Source organism: Amblyomma mixtum, chromosome 6 (genome assembly GCF_055824585.1).
Source record: "Amblyomma mixtum isolate Tamu chromosome 6, ASM5582458v1, whole genome shotgun sequence".
Taxonomy (NCBI): Eukaryota; Metazoa; Arthropoda; class Arachnida; order Ixodida; family Ixodidae; genus Amblyomma; species Amblyomma mixtum.
The window spans coordinates 127,882,962-127,895,167 of record NC_143017.1 but is presented as its reverse complement, the minus strand read 5'-3'; the positions used below and the strand labels follow the sequence as shown (position 1 = coordinate 127,895,167).

Here is a 12,206-nt window from a genome sequence, read left to right as displayed (position 1 = left end):
CTCAATTCCGGATGGTCATTTTTGCAAAAAAATGTTGACTTATATGCGGCCGTATACGTGAACTGCACTATTTTCTCATGATTTCAGGCACATCTCTTGATGCAATGACAGCTGTCGCCGGCAAAGAAAAATTCTGCATGCCAGCGGTCACATTGTACTAAACGCATCCATTGGTATTGCGCAGCTAGGAGGAAACGGATTCAATCAAGCCGTAGCTAAGCAAAAGCCGAAACCGAATCTCGGCGGAAGCATTTAGTGCTACGTTTTCTGCGGGCGCCTGTAATTATTCAAGGCGCAATTTCCCGCCTGTGGCGCACGATGGCGCTAAGGAATCTTTATGACCCAGCAGGGTGGAAATTAGTGACGCAGCTGTTCCATCCCTCCATATTGACGCTAATCATAGGAGACAATAACCTATACACTGCGATCTCAGTGCACGCACATTTCTGCATATCGAAACGCAGCCGTAACTGAACCCGACCCCAACGGCACAGCTGTCGCCACCGACACAAGCGAGGAGAGGCGAGGATAAAAGTATAGTGCCTAGAATATCGCAGGCACTATAATAAAAGGGACGAAACGGACATGTGTTACGGCATAGCATCGGGGCTCGTTTTAGCACCCTATGGTTGCATGCTTCGTCCTCACTGTATGCGCTGGCAAGTTCAGCGCAGCCTGTCAAGTTCAGGTCTCGCTCGGGGAAAGAAACTGACTTTATGCAAGCGATTCATGTCGACCCCTCAAGCGGGTTCTTTTTTTTTTGTCCAACGGCGCCCAATTCGACCACAGCGTCGACCGTGAGATAAAAAACAAAAACAAACATATGTTCGCTTCTCTATCCTCAGTCACGAACACCCCCCTCCCCCCATTTTTTTTTATTTTCGACATATTGCAAGGAACTATGTCGCGTTAGCTTTGCCACGAGCATTTTACAAGTCGCAGCTGCGAAGCACGCACGCACGCACGCACGCGAATGTGCGTGCACAGTCCCTTCCATGCGTTTCCCTTACGCCCGGTCTATGAAATGAAAAAAAGAAAAGCCCTGCTCGTAACATACGATGCGCAGCGTACACCCTTTGTACGATATCTACAGGTCTCCAGATTCGCTATACTCGGCCACAGAGCTGGACTCTATACAGCAGCATCCGTGTAAATCCCAAGCTTAGCTCAGAAGCGACGGAGAGGACGACGGCTCCCCTAAGCTCGGTGAGATTTGGAGCTCTGGCGTCACGGAAAATGAGCCAGACCGCACAGCTCACTAGCAAACCCGGTGACAAAGGCGGCGTGCATATAGCGTCAAGAACGCGGATGCGAATGCGTGTGCGCCATAGGAACCCCCAAGCGAAGCAGCGCCCTCGCACGCACAGTGCAAGGGTTTGCCGCCAGATGGGAGCAACCTCGACACCCTCCTTCCCACCCGAGTTCTCTTTGGAAGTAGAGTGCACGGTCCACTGCGTCACTGGCTGAACGCGGAGCTCCACATTTCACGGCTATTTTGCGCGGTGTGCGTGCTGCATTCGTTCATTTTGGTCCGAAGGGTGGTACGCGCATTGGTTCGCGTGCTGCACACACCAACACCAACACAGTAAATAAGGCTTGAGCAGTGAACCTCCCTGCGACTAAAGCCAGACTGCTGAGGAGCGCGCTGAAGCGAACACTGCGGGCTATAGGGGTCTCGAACAAGCGACGTGCTGGCAACTAATAAAGATTTCAGCCATTTCCCTGGAATCGTCCTGCCAGGCGCCGTCCCAGCAAAATCTTGGTCTCGTTACACTACTCCATTCTCTCCCACTGTCTCTCTGAATGCCAATCACCCATACAATCACCACATTACTCCGACCGACCCCCAGGTTCATGGAGTACTTGGCTCGCCTCGGTAGCGCTGCACAACCAGCTGCTGGCCCTCGTGCGGCGAACCCGCTAACAACTTCGTGGCTGACACAAAAGCTGCATAATTGTGTGCATTTCCGACCGGTTGCGACAGCCTCGTGGCTAGATCTACTTTGTGTGAAAATCCTCGGTAGTAATCTCGTATACCATCGTGCTGGCCCCAGCTGGGTGCCTCCACCGCTTGACTTTCCTGTGTCCTAGGAGTAATGTCCTTATATTATTTGTAATATTGGTATTAAGGCGAAAGCCTTTAATTCCTCATCGTTGTCGACAGAAGGTTGTCAGCAGAAGGCTGTGTACTTAATTAACATCTTAACCACACATCAGTGACACAAGCAGCAACACCGCGCTAAACGCTTTCGCCTCACCGCACTTTCGGTCAACAAAGTGCCCCCCCTGAATTTTTGAATAACGAGTCGCGAATGGCAGCGGCCAGGAGGGGGCGTTAGAAGACTGCATTGCGCTTACCTCGGAGTTGGATACAATAACGTAGTCTAAGTCAAACAGTAGAAACAGGTTAAGGCCGTCCTACGACAGGGCCATACATCTATGATTTAACTGGAGCTTCCTCATTTTTGCTCTTCCTTTTCTGACTACTCGGCGGTTGGGAGACAAACGTATGCACGTGGCCCGCGTGGTGAAATGAGTCGCAGGCCCCCCGTGTAGCAGAGAGCGCCTAAAATGCGAAGTGCTTGGCAGAGAGCCAGCGGAACTCTGCGTATCCCAGTCGGCCACAGCCGTTAGGAATGGACACCGTGAATTAGCTAGCACATCGGCAGTCGAACGACGCCGCGTAATAGAACCGAAAGGGAAAGCATGGCCATCGTACACCGGCCCCTCCGCATGCTGACGGTACTGGACTCTCGCGTGTAAGGGAACACCGCTCTCCGCCGATTCCTCAGTTCGAAACGCAACTCCGCTCGCGGCGCGACGGGCTCCGGTGTCCGGAGCACACGTACAGCAGGCGCCTTCTGGTCGACGCAGCCGCGCGAGCCCGCGCTACCTGCACATCGACATCGCCGCGACTTTTAGCCTCTTCGCGGATCGCGGTAGAGGGTGTCAGCGCTGTTACAGCTTTGAGCAGAATTTCGAGCAGCAGGCAAAGCAGCAGATGTCAAGAGCGCGATCAGTTCAAGGACCCACGGCACCTCATTCAACTCGTTATAACGAAACGGTTTATAACGAAATATTGGATATAACGAAGAAATGATGATTCCCCTTGGAAGCTCGGTCAACACGGGCTATAATGAAGTAATCGCCGGGCCCCATGAACTTAGTTACAACCAGGTTCAACTGTATTTCTAACATTCACGGTGAATTCTTACATTGTGAGTACCATCAGTCTTGCATTATTTAGCTTGCATTCGCGTTGTATGCGCTATGTGTATTGATTAAACTTGAACTTAAACTAAACGAGTGAGTGCAACAGACTTTTTCTGCACTTTTGAAGTATCATGCAGGATACTGAAGGGGTGGACTAATATGCGTTAGTAAACAATTCCTTGTCCCTTCTGTTTTTTACGGGCCGACCTTTGTAAACGCCACAGCAGTGACTCGCTCGGAACGTCATCTGCGAAACTATACTTAACGGGGAAACGAGTAACTTTATGTGGCTATAGTATGCCGCAGATGTCACGAGCGTGAGGCGACCGTCTTCACAACTGTGCACGCTGATGTCGTTCCCTCTCTGGCCAACAAAACCCGAAAACTGCTAGAAACTCCTAGAACATACACAAAAAGAATCAATCATGGCAGCCAGGCAGGGGCAGCCCGGCATGTGATTCCGTTCCTTCAAAGAAAAGAAACAGCAAAACAACTTCCGGTTACGCAGCGCCATCTAGCGGCAAAGAGAACTTCAAAATAACTGACATTAGAACTAGGTGTATTCATCGTTAAATGAAGGCAATTAAACAAGCAATGTTGTGAACTTTGTTAGGGCTGCTCATTCGAACGCTCTAGACGGCAGTTCGAATCCTTTAGCTGTAGTCAACCGCATTACTCTGCGGTTTTACGCTAAAACTTGAGCGCCAGCAAATTGCTTACGACCTCCTCTGTGTGTGTGTCGCCTTGCTAGTCAGATATTGTGATGCTTACGATCCAAAGCCGCTGTATAGGAAGCTGTGAGGCAACTTGTGAGATGTAACCGGACGTTGTGGAGATGTCTTTAGAGAGACGCATCAGCCTGGGCCACATCAGGAGTAGTGCGCATGCGTAATGACTGCGGTTAATTAGCTCAGTGATTTACGAGCTACCGCTACTCAACGCGTTCTCGGCTGATTCTCGTGTGTCCCCGCTAAAGGATGCGAGAAGACCTTACGCCGAGCAACCTACACCGGGTTCCAGGGAACCGTCGCCGTTCAACGCCCAAACGCCAAAGCCAGGAGTCATTGACACCGCCACGGCGAGGCTTTCAACGTGCGCGCGACGTGTCTCTTTGCTGTCGCCCACAACCGACCGAGCGCGTCAGCGCGATCGTAAATTCCAGAATCGAATCACTATTCTCTGAAAAGCGAATGTTTCTCTTTTATTTTCCCTGGATCATTACTGAAACCAAAACTGCAATGTGGCACTGACTGCATTCGTCACCACCATCAAGCCTTCGTTCACATCCTTTCAGGCTAGCGGAAGTGTAAACTATAATTTTCACCCTGAAACAGGGCTCCACTGTTTATTCGCTTCCTCTTTCTCGCTCTCGGTTCAGGGCAGCCACACTGCCCAAGGCTATAGGCGTACATGTCTGCACTAGCTAAACACCAAACAGCCAGAGACACACTTCAGCGGCGAAGACGTTTCACTCGATAACGACTCTACGCAAATTACCTGTATACATTTACGCATAAGGTTATCTTGCAGGAGTCGAACGTGTGGTACTGGTGCGCTTGATTTCCTCACAAACCGGAGGAGGCTCTATTCGGATATCACACACGCTACTACCTCTTGGGGCCTCTTGCAATACTTCCCGTTTACCTCTCTGCCCTGCGCCGAAGAGATTTCTGTCTCCTATCTTTCCACCTGACTTCACGCCGGTCTGCCAACAAACACCTCTCGTTTCTCTGTTCGCAACATTGCCACCATGCCGCAGGCATTACCGTTCGAATGCCATGGAGTAAAATTCGTTCTCTTCAACAGACACGGTCCCAATGAACTGAACTCCGGAGTGTAAGTACACGCCTGCGTCCTCAATGCACCTCAAGCTTTTCCGATCATTCGTTCGCTCGGGGCACACATCTTAACCATATATATTCTGGGGAATACAACAGCGCTATAGCGCTTCTCCGAGAGCGCACCTACGCCGAAGAACTCGCGGAATTTAAGCCGCACGCGTCTGCAGCAAAACAGGACCAAGGTCTCGAGCTTGACGCCGGTACGCCGAGTCTGCGTCTGAAACGAAGCAAGGACGCACACCCACGCCGAGGATGCGCTGCGCTTGACGCAAAACATGCGCAGGTGCGGCACATCTGAGTGTTCCCATTAATGGCGCAGTTTCTACGCGAGCGCGTATCGGCGATGTGGGATTGACAAAGTTTCGGGGCAGTGTTGCGAGCGATCGCCGCTTCGGTTCTCGAGAAACGCGGGAAACTTGAGGAGAGAGCCAAAGGGGTTGAAGCTTCGCACATCCTATATCGCCTCTGGACAGTCTGGGGTCCAAGACGTGTGAAGAAACGCGCGTTTACGAACTATGTCAAGTTGCTGCTGCATTTTAGCGTAGCTTTTTGCCTCTTCCAGATTTTTTTTGTGCGCATCGTGTAATTTTGTAACACACCCACACCCACCCACCCACCCACACACCCACACACACACACACACACACACACACACACACACACACACACACACACACACACACACACACACACACACACACACACACACACACACACACTCTCTCTCTCTCTCTCTCTTCAGGGTATCGAATCTGCCGGACAGGTTTTCGTGAGAAAGGCCGACACAGCAACAGCATGAAATGCATAATTTTTTTTAACCAAACAGGACCCTTTCTTCAGAACAGAATGAACTTCGAAAAGCAGTGCATAGACGGCACAAAGACCGAAAAAAACAAGCGAAAGGAAAGAAAGGGAGTGACGATGTGACGCGTTGGCCAGCTTACACGTATAGCACCGCTCGCGCGGTTGCAAGGGACGAAATCCCATGCTCCGCGTCGCGTCCAGGACCGTGACGTCAGAGGCACTCAACCTGGTCGCCACCGTACGTCAGGACGCTCACGCAATTAATGCCCGACGCCCCTCCTCCGTCATGCGAAACCGAGACTCATTGCTACAGAGAGCCGTAAACTGTATTCTACAGCCTTTAACTATGTTCGCGTTCAGCCCCTCGACTATCGAGTAAAGCAGCTGAAGTGTGGCAGAAATAATCAAAGCAAGAAAAAATAGTCAACTCACGACAATTCGAACTCGAAAAAGGGGAACCTTTCTAATCCTCTCGATGTGGACGGTACCAAGACATCAGCTCCAATAAACTGGAAGTTCGAAATAAGCGAGTTCGAATAAGTTCGAAGCACGCGAAAAGTGAGAATTCAGGGCTTCTTTTCGATGCGACAGTTTATTATTATTATTTTTTGTTCCTTTGCTCATTACGAGATGAGCACAAAACGCAAGATGTCCTCCCGCTGCTCCTGACTCGTGTCTCCGCTACACCGGTGAGCCACCGGCCACAGCAGCGTGGAAAATACAGGCGCTACACAAAAGGAACAGGACAGCACAAATTACTCGGGCCTGCGTCATGAACAGACAACTTAACGCTCGCACCTACTGCTGGCTCCGTTCAGTAAAAAAAGAAGAAAAAAAAACTCGCTAGGTAGCGCCGGAGGCGCTCCTCGCATTCGCACGTAACAAAGCAACGGGAGCAGAGCTTCCTCGTGTAACCATCCAAACGGCGGCTGGAGACCGACTGCTAATGAGGAGAACATTTGCGACCGCTTTTTCAGGCCGAAGCCCATCGGCATTGTGTAAGACGTCTAGCAGAGAAGAGTGCCGGCCGCGATCTTATTTCTTTCCCCCTCCTTCATCACTACATAATGGTCACGCGTCAGAAGCAACTCTCAGCGCTGTGAAGGAGTGCGACAAGTGACGAAGAACGATAAGGAGAGAACGAGAATGATAAGTGAGTGCAATCCAACTGACACACCGCCAACGTCATGGATGGCGGTGACGAAGTAACACAGTAACACAGTCGGCAGGCTGAGACCAAGCCTTTTCGAGACAAGAGCGGGCGCAAAGCATCATCAGGTGAACAGTGCCATGTGTGCGAACGTAGAGGTGTAGAGGAAGCGTAATCTCGAAAGCGCAGCAGCTGAAGACGACATTTCTCTAACCGACCAGAACTCACCTCCGCGATTTTGCCGTCCGCTGTTTTATGAACCCTCACCATTCCTTCACCTCATTAGCAGGACACACTGTCTCATCAGAGGGCGTCCCAGAAATAATGTGCCAAGAATGAGAGGCGTCCTTGCCGCACAAAAAAAAAAAAGAAAGGTGTTGTGTCCCCTTATTGCTTTTGTGTGTGTGCGCCCCCGCGTCCTCCTCCTAACGACCACTCAATCCTCCTCCTAACGACCGCTTGCCCCTCGTCGCACGCTGTCGCCGGATGCCCCCCCACGGTGCGCCCCCGCACCCTCCTCCTGTTCTGGGAAGCCACTCCCTGCCGTGGACGCTTCTCCGCTCCCTCCTTTCTTCGGGCGGCCAGTTCGGCTCCTGCCTCGGTCGACGCTGGTCGCACCCTCATCGGCTTTAAATAAACGAAGTCTTAAAGTACCGTGTGCGTCTTTCGCTGCATTCAACACAGCGACCGGACACGACAAAAGGAAAACTCGTTCTGACGTAGAGACCGCGAAGGGCGCAATGTTGTGTTGTGTGACTGCCCGGCATCAGAGAGTATACGTATCACGTGCCACCCTTGCGCGCATTGCACCGGCTCCATCCGCGCAGCCTCCAGCACGCTGAGGGTGCTAAGAGGACAGGTGAAGCTTCCAAACAAAGAAAACGGGTGTTCGTTTAGAGGCCGCCTAAAAGAAACGGTCCACAAGGCTCGACTAAAATCTTCCAGCACGAACAACACTGCCACAAGGCTACAACTAAGACATAAGTTATTACACCAATTAACGTCTCGACCAACACGGAAGTTAAAACGAGTCGGAAAGAACTGGAAGCGAGGTGCCCGGACACGGTCTAGAGATAAAACAAATGAAAAGAAACCGCGAAAAAAATGGGCAATGATCGAACGATAAAGCGAAAAACGGTAATCAAAACTGCGACCACGCATAAAAAAAGAAAAAGATTACCTGCAAGGTGACAAAAGAGAAACGATAACGACGTCACAGCTGTCACCTCGCTTTACGTCAGCCGTCTTCACATTACAAAAAGGAGATCCGCGCTACCGCGTGAGTAAAATGTGAGCGCATCGAAACTCGACAAGGCGCTCACAAAAGCGCATTCACGGGAAGACGGATGGCGCGCGAGTCTCGGCGGGTCGCGCTCCTTTCACAATTACCGAGCGCAGCAGGGTCGCGGCTTTTCGTAACGCAATTTTTCAGACGGCGCGCAGCATTGATTACGCGCGCGGCCCAGTTTGACAAGTTTGCGAGAAGACAATGAGCAGATGCATCACGCGCCTTTTGTGCTTTTCCAAGGTCAAAAGCGCGTCTGGCCGACTTACGGCTCGTCTTTACCGCCAGACGAAACAGGTGCCAGAGAGTGGAGACGACTGTATCAGCCAACACCTGGCTCTTCGCTCGAGTGAGGAGGTTTAAGTAGAAAACTCAACATGGAAAGCCAGAGGACGCCGACATCTGCATTCTAAGTTCATCTACGGGTACCTCGAGGCTCCTGGAAGTTCGACAGATACGAGATCAAGCAGACGTGCTGGAGTGTGTATACACTTCACGCTGACACAGGAATCACAAAACAATTGAGCGTTTTGTAGCTCCTATGTCTTATTCTCAGCGGCAGTTCAGTTGAACTGAACGGCAGTTAGTGGTGTTACACGGGAGCGTCAACTGCCGTTGACGGCAGTTCAGTTCGACTGAGTTCGGCGGCCGCAGTTCAGCGGGTCAGCTGACAAGATGGCGGTCTATATTGGACCTGCCGCATCGGCCGAGTCGGCGACATTTGCCACTCTCATATATACTTAAATCACGCGAAAGTTTGTTGCCCCGGCTAGTATTATTACCAACGTACAACTTTTACTAATCTAATGAGTGCGAAGACGCAAACCAGCAAAGCGGCATCAGGAAAACAACTCCTAGGCGATGAAGTCAGACATACGCCTGTCATCCTATGCCTGTACTTGATTGTCTTGGCTCGGCGTAATGTTCGGCTGCAGCGTGCGCAAAGCAGGAAATCACCACATATATTGCAATTCCAAGATATAAGGTGTAGAATTACTATTTATGATTGAAAGTGACAAATTTCAGCTTTATATTCATAAGTTGCCCGCACGTGGCCGGATTACGTGATCCAGAGTTTGAACTGAGCTTCATGAAACGTGCCGAGTAAAGGAAGCCGATTGCGATTCAGTTCAGCGTCAGTTGGAAAAAGCTGAACTCATTTGAAAGTGCCCGTGTAACGGGAGTGCGCTCAGGCTACGCGATCTGCCTTTCTCAGTAAATCACTCCGAAAATAAGACGCGCTGCCGAGTAAACGCCTTCCAGGAAGCCACACCTCAGAAATCGCGCTCTTTCCGCAGTCTCTCTACCAACACGGCACGCTCGCTTAGACGTGTAAACAATCGCAATCGCTGCGTAACTCGTAAATCACCGCCCGGTGCACGCAGATACGTCCTTCCCGGCCACGTCGCTGGAAATAAGATGTCCAAGGGAGCGACGACGTGGAGACCAGCAGAAAGCGGGAGGTGGCCGTAAAATGAGGCTCGCGCGTGCATTCCCGACGAGATCAAGGTCTCTGATCGGAGAGCGGCCGCCCGAGGTGTACACCCACGACGACGACGACGAGCTCCGCATTTCCCGGAACCGCAAAAGTACCCGCCGCTGCCGACGCCTCCACGGATGTTGCTCTTTGAATAAAGTCTGTAGACTGACTGACTCATTGACTAAAGGCTGCGGCTTCCGAGGCACACAGGCGAGATTTCGCATTCTCCCATCGAGCACATTGCGTCTTATACGCATAATTTCGCCGCAGAGCTCAACGCTTACGACTGTATGGTATGGTATGGTATGGTATGGTATGGTATGGTATGGTATGGTATGGTATGGTATGGTATGGTATGGTATGGTATGGTATGGTATGGTATGGTATGGAGAAATGGATTTGGGCAGGGCATGCAATACGGAGGCAAGATAACCGCTGGTCACTGAGGGTAACGGAGTGGATTCCAAGAGAAGGCAAGCGTAGCAGGGGGCGGCAGAAAATTAGGTGGGCGGGTGAGATTAAGAAGTTAGCGGGGATGCAGTGGCCGCAACTGGCAAAGGACAGGGTTAAATGGAGAGACATGGGAGAGGCCTTTGCCTTGCAGTGAGAGTAGTCAGACTGATGATGATGATGAAGGTATGGTACGGTATGGTATGGTACGTTGCTTAACGCATGAAGCTGTACATGGGCTATGAGACACAGCAGTGGAGGGCGCCGGATTAATTTCGACCGTCTCTTTAACGTGCACTGACACCGCACAGCACGTGGGCGTTCTTGAATTTCGGGATACGAGCCCGCGACCTTGGGCTCAGCAAAGGAACGTCATGGCCACTCGGCCCCCCGCGGCGCGCGTCCCAATGCCTATGATGCGTACTTCTTTGGACTTCTGTTGATGTAGTCGTGTCTCTCCCCCAGCCCTCATGTAAAGCCCAATTATGGCGATTTAAATGTAAAACGAAATGAAATGAACTTAAGTCAGGTACCCGGTCGTTGGGCACGTTTTGCCTTCGGTTATCGCGGTTTCGCTGTCGTCTCATCGACGATTACGATCAGCCAGCGTCTATAGCTCGGCTAACAAGACAGTTATTAGCCAAGATATAGTTGTGAGGTTCAAAATTCATTTCCACTTCTTACACAAGAAAACTGCTCACAGCTTCCTCCGTGCTGTGCCCGTTAAAAATCCCCAGGTGGTCGAAATTGCTCGGAGCTTTCCACTGCGTCATGTTTCTTCTTTCACTCTCATATTCCTCCCTTCCTTTACGGAGCGGTTCGTGTGTCCACCGAGATGCGAAACAATTACTACGCCATTTCCTTTCCTCAAAAACCAACTTTCAACTTCTTTTTTTGTTTGGTCAGCCGGCACAAAATTTGATGCATTCTTAAGACCTGACCGAAAAACAAACATGTCTCAAAAAATGCTACAATAAGCAAGGTTGTTTACGTACACCTACGAATGCTCTAAAAAAAATAGGTGTTTGGTTCTTATCGTATTTGCTTTTAGTCTTGTTCGTTGGATGGCGCTGCGATCGAACGAGCTGCAGGCTCGACCTTCAGTCTTTAAAGACCTCGGGGCGGCCTACACAGACCCGTCGCGGCTAGAGTCTCTAGCTGCGGCAAAATACGAGAGCAAGGTGTTAAAGCTACTAGCCCCGTATCCATCCCTGGACATCTGCAAAGTTCTATTGTGCAGTGCGCCGGTGGGCGCCGCGCTTTGAGATCAACGCTCCTTTTAGCATGAAAGCGATGAATTTTAACTCTGCAAGTGCGGACTTATCCGATCTTACTTCACGGAAAAACTGTGCAAACATTAAACACAAACACTGCATACGAGGCAGAAAGGACAGCCGTCGACAGGTGCGCCTCATCTCCTGTGTTTGCTTTGCATGTTTGAGCAATTTTCTTTCAGAAGCTGCCTATCCGAGCTTCCTGGTCGATTCATTCCTTTAACGCAGCCGCGATGTTTTGTTCATCGCACAGGCAACCGTGACAGTTGCTCCCACGCCAGCGTCCGCATGCTAACGCGCTGACTGCACAGTCAACGCCCCCTGGCGTGCAGAGGCGGTTCTTTCAACGACACGAACGGCCGAGGGCGTAGTTTTATCTCGATAATAACTACACAATGACACGTGGAGACCTTATATTCTCCTTTTTGCTGTGTAGGCGCTGCAAATATTCGAAAATTTTTACACGCTCCGAGACATTCGTTTCAGTTCGTCAATGTCCGAAAGCTAAGAACAAAACGAAACTTCAAGCAGCAATGATAATAACGGGGAAGGTGGAGGGCTGATGCGTATATGACATCTGGCAAGGACGTTAACTAGTTTGCCATAGGCACTGCAAGTGCTGCACTGTCTCTGAGCTGGCGATACACATGACGTTGCTGCGTGCATCGAATGACCGACGCTACACAGATCGAATCATTGGGGCATCTAC

At 50.9% G+C, this 12,206-nt stretch overlaps 1 protein-coding gene across 2 annotated transcripts in view; it reads right to left on the bottom strand.

Moving 5' to 3' along the window:
- Positions 1-12,206, bottom strand: part of Sik3 (Salt-inducible kinase 3) — a 105,753-nt gene that overhangs the window by 81,162 nt on the left and 12,385 nt on the right. The gene's annotated exons all lie outside the window — the stretch shown is intronic.